The sequence below is a fragment of the Pipistrellus hanaki genome, assembly GCF_964339955.1.
Source record: "Pipistrellus hanaki genome assembly, chromosome: 4".
NCBI classification, from domain to species: domain Eukaryota; kingdom Metazoa; phylum Chordata; class Mammalia; order Chiroptera; family Vespertilionidae; genus Pipistrellus; species Pipistrellus hanaki.
In genome coordinates this window covers 90,337,326-90,342,319 of record NC_140506.1, presented here as the reverse complement: position 1 = coordinate 90,342,319, position 4,994 = coordinate 90,337,326, and the positions used below count along the sequence as shown (strand labels likewise).

Below are 4,994 nucleotides of genomic sequence, written 5' to 3'. Positions count from 1 at the left end.
CGATGAGAGAGAAACATGGACCCCTGCCTCCTGCTCACCCCCTACTGGGGATGTACCTGCAACCAATGTACATGCCCTTGACCGGAATCGAACCTGGACCTTTCAGTCCGCAGACCAACGCTCTATCCACTGAGCCAAACCGGTTTGGACTAGATCATTAGTTTATTATAAAGGATATGACACAGGCCCTGGTTGGGTGGCTCAGTTGGTTGGAGTGCCGCCCCTTTCATCAAAAGGCTGAGGGCTCAAATAAAGTCAGGGCACATCCCTAGGTGGTGAGTTCCATCCCTGGTTGGGGTGCATTCGGAAAGAGCGGTTGGAGACTGAAAACCAGGTGACACAGGCTTTATGAGAGGAGAAACCTGCCGGGCTGTCTCGCAAGGGGAGAGCAGCAACCCGTGCAGAGGTGAGCACTCCTTTTGAGGGGAGGAAGGGGAAGGGATAGGGTTGTGGGTACTCAGCGGGCGCCGATTGGTGGCTTAGTGTATGGTCCATGTAAGGCACATAGTTAGGCACTCAGGTTCTCACAGTCGGGGAGTGGGTTTTTGAGGTTCACTAGCGGGCTACATAAAGCACCAGAGTGGAAGTGAGAGCACGGCCAATATGGACAGTAAAACTCCCCTATGTTGTCAGGGGCCCCTTTCTGGTGGTATTTCATACATAGATATTTGTGGTTGGTGGCATAGCTCCGATGCCACCCACCGCAGCTAGACCACCCCGGGGCCAAGGCCGCACAGGCATCAAAACAGAGAGTGACCCTGGAGGGTTTGCCATCCCAGAGAGGAGAATTGATGACTCTCTCATCATCCAAGGCCCGTTTTACCTGAAAAGACCAGAAACCTACCATGGTGTATTCATTGTTAGTTGCTTGTAGGAGGACTATGGTGAGGAGACAAGACATATAAAAAGGAATTTGAAAACCTGAGCTTCTTCTGGAGTAGAGAATTGGAGGGTCCCTTGCCAGGCAAGATCCACTCGCCATGAAGTTAAGTCTTCCGGGGAAGCAGATCTCGGTCTCCACCAGGACCAGTCCTCCAGGAGGACTATGGTGAGGAGACAAGACATATAAAAAGGAATTTGAAAACCTGAGCTTCTTCTGGAGTAGAGAATTGGAGGGTCCCTTGCCAGGCAAGATCCACTCGCCATGAAGGTAAGTCTTCCGGGGAAGCAGATCTCGGTCTCCACCAGGACCAGTCCTCCAGGACACACTGTGAATTCTGCTGCTGAGGTCACGGGGGCGGAGATTCACAGGAGAGAGGGCTTTGTTGGTAGTGGGCTGGATGAGGGTCGCAGCAGCATGATTTCCCCAAGAGAGTGGTTGGTGAAGTCTCCAGAGCGATCCTGTTGAGGGACTTGGGAGGTAAAAGCTGGACCTGAGGCTGCCACAGCGTCACCTGTCTGGTTTTGCTGCTTTTCTGGGCCTGGAGCTGAAAGACAACAGAGGCTTAGATGTTATTTTTTAAGAGGGGAAAGAGTAGGGGTTTCAGTTGCCTCACTAGTGATATGAAAGGAGAGAATAGATTACCCGGGGGGTGAGGTTCTTGTTTTCCCAGTTTTGCCCCTTGCTGGGCATCCACGTGTTTCTTGCAGATCCTGAGACACGATTGCAAAATAGGTGGAGCAGTGGTTAAGCTCCCTGTGGCTCATAACCCTGCTGTGATGCTGAGGGTTAGGAGAAGAGGGGTGATCCGGACTCCTCTTTTGTGTCAGATACGGTGGGTCATGAGGACAGGTAAAGACTGATTATTGGGGGCTACATCTACATTGGGTGAGAGATGTGAGTACAGGTCCCTGTCCAGCTCAAGGGGAGACAGATGTATGTGTTTTCCCCACAGAGGAAGAAAAATCCCTGATCACGGAGACAAGCTAATAGTTGTAAGGAGAAGAGGTGGACTAAAGGGCATGAAGTACCTTTTCTAGCTCCACACTCCAAGCTGAGAGGGTAGTCGCCATGGAACTACCAAAAAGGGGTGGCAGATGGGTGGTTGAGATTTTGCTGCAGTGAAAGTGGGAAGGAATGTTAGAATGGGCTGTTATCCAAGGGAAAAGAGAAAGGGAGGAAAGGAGCAGTAGAAGCCAGGGACCTGGATGGTTGGATAAGAAGTAAGACAGGCCAAAACCAGTTTGGCTCAGTGGATAGAGCGTCGGCCTGTGGACTGAAAGGTCCCGGGTTTGATGCCTGTCAAGGGCATGTAATCTTGGTTGCGGGCACATCCCCAGTAGGGGGTGTGCAGGAGGCAGTTGATGGATGTTTCTAGCTTTCTATCCCTCTCGCTTCCTCTCTGTAAATACTCAATAAAATATATATATATATTTTTTAAAAAAAAAACATAATACACACCCAGAGCCAGCTCCCTTCTGTGCTGATAACCCATGGGAGCTGCCTCCTCCCATGGAGCGCACAGAAGGCACTGGGGACTCCCGGCCGCCATCCTTCCACCCTCATGCTGGTGGGGGCAGCCAGGAGAACCTGGACAACGACACAGAGACGGACTGCTTGGTGTCTGCCCAGCGGGAGCGGCCTCGCAGGAGGGACGGCCCAGAGCACACAACCCGGCTAAACGGAACTGCAAAAGGGGAGCGGCGGCGAGAGCCCGGGGGTTATGACAGCTCGACCACCCTCATGAGCAGCGAGTTGGAGACCACCAGCCTCTTTGATTCCGAGGAGGATGACTCCACCAGCAGGTTCAGCAGCTCCACAGCGCAGAGCAGTGCCTCACGCCTGATGAGAGGACACAGCGGCGGCGGCGGAAGCAGAAGGTTTCCCGGCTTGAGCGGTCCTCATCCTTCAGCAGCATCACGGACCCCACTATGTCACTCAATATCATCACGGTCACTCTCAACATGGAAAAATATAACTTCTTGGGCATCTCCATTGTGGGCCAAAGCAACGAGCGCGGTGACGGAGGCATCTACCTTGGCTCCATCATGAAGGGTGGGGCCGTGGCTGCTGATGGACGCATCCAGTCCGGAGATATGCTGTTACAGGTAAACGAGATCGACTTTGAGAACATGTAATGACGACGCAGTCCGGGTACCGCGGGAGACTGTGCACAAACCAGGGCCCATCACCCTGACTGTAGCCAAGTGCTGGGACCCAAGTCCACGCGACTGCTTCACATTGCCCAGGAGCGAGCCCATCCGGCCCACTGACCCTGCGGCCTGGGTCTGCCACACTGCAGCCATGATAGGCACCTTCCCTGCCTACAGCATGAGCCCCTCCCTGAGCACCATCACCTCCACCAGCTCCTCCACCACCAGCTCCATCCCTGACACAGAGCGCCCAGACGACTTTCACCTGTCCATCCACAGCGACATGGCTGCCATTGTGAAAGCCATGGCCTCCCCTGAATCCGGGCTGGAGGTCCGAGACCGCATGTGGCTCAAGATCACCATCCCCAACGCTTTCATCGGCTCGGATGCGATGGACTGGCTGTACCACAACGTGGAAGGCTTCACTGACCGGCGAGAAGCCCGCAAGTATGCAAGCAACCTGCTGAAAGCTGGCTTCATCCGCCACTGTCAACAAGATCACCTTCTCCGAGCAGTGCTACTACATCTTCGGCCACCTCTGCGGCAACATGGCCAACCTGTCCCTCCACGACCACGACGGCTCCAGCGGTGCCTCCGACCAGGACACACTGGCCCCTTTGCCGCACCCGGGGGCCGCCCCTTGGCCCATGGCGTTCCCCTACCAGTATCCGCCGCCCCCGCACCCCTACAGCCCGCACCCAGGCTTCCCGGAGCTGGGGTACAGCTACGGCGGGGGCAGTGCCAGCAGCCAGCACAGTGACGGCAGCCGGAGCAGTGGCTCCAACCACAGCGGCAGCGACCAGCGGAAGGAGAAAGACCCGAAGGCCGGAGACTCCAAGTCAGATGGCAGCGGCAGCAAGTCGGACCACACAACCCAACCCGCAGCAGCAGCCTGCGGGGGCCCCGGGAGCGGGCGCCCAGCGAGCGCTCGGGGCCGCCGCCACCGAGCACAGCCACCGCAGCCACCACTCGCTGGCCAGCAGCCTGCGCAGCCACCACACGCACCTGAGCTACGGCCCCCCCGGGGTGCCCCCTCTCTACGGCCCCCCCATGCTGATGATGCCCCCTCCGCCCGCGGCCATGGGACCCTCAGGAGCACCCCCAGGCCGCGACCTGGCCTGGGCGCCCCCCGAACTGACTGCCAGCAGACAGTCCTTCCACATGGCCATGGGAAACCCCAGTGAGTTCTTTGTGGATGTGATGTGAGCAGGGCTCCTCCCCCACTCCCATTCCACCCCTAACCTGGCTGGCTGCGTCCCTCTCACCATCTGTCCAGTCTTTTTTTCACTTTGTCTGGTACCTGAAAGGGAAATAAACGGAACTAAATCCAAAAATAATAATAATAATAATAATAATAATAATAATAGTGAAAGAAATGTACAGGACAAGTTATGGGGGAAGAGACATGAGCTTCCATGCTCTCCCAGCACCTCCACATATTCACCAACCTGGATGCTCTCCAGATCCTGTAGTTCAAGGATTTTAATGGCAGCTTCAACCCATAGTTACCATCAACCCCGAAGGATGGAGTTGAAATTTCCAAGTTCTCTCTCTCTCTCTCTCCCTCTCTCTCCCTATATATATGGAGAAAGATATATATAATATATATGGAGAAATATATATAATACATTTTATTGATTTCAGAGATGAGACATAGGAACATCCGTGATGAGCATGAATCCTCGATCAGCTGCCTCCTGCACACCTCCTACAGGAAATTGAATTGTGACTTCCTGGTTTATAGGTTCAACCACTGAGCCACACTTGCTGGGCAAAAGTTCCAAGATCTAATCAAGCCTTGCTCTGTCAGGTGACCAGCCCTCATCCAGTGTTACCACATGAGAACACAAGACATTCCTGTATCCCAAGAAATTCCAAGGGTTTAGAAACTGTGTCAGGATCAGGAGCCAAAGAGCGAATATTAGAACAAAAGTGTATCCTGGTCCCCCTATCACTCGGGA

The 4,994-nt window shown here is 54.4% G+C and overlaps 1 pseudogene across 1 annotated transcript; it reads left to right on the top strand.

The window, feature by feature from the left end:
- Positions 1-2,344: 2,344 nt before the first annotated feature.
- Positions 2,345-4,239, top strand: LOC311621155 (segment polarity protein dishevelled homolog DVL-3-like; annotated as a pseudogene). The gene has a single exon. The product of its transcript is annotated as a segment polarity protein dishevelled homolog DVL-3-like (transcript).
- Positions 4,240-4,994: the final 755 nt, after the last annotated feature.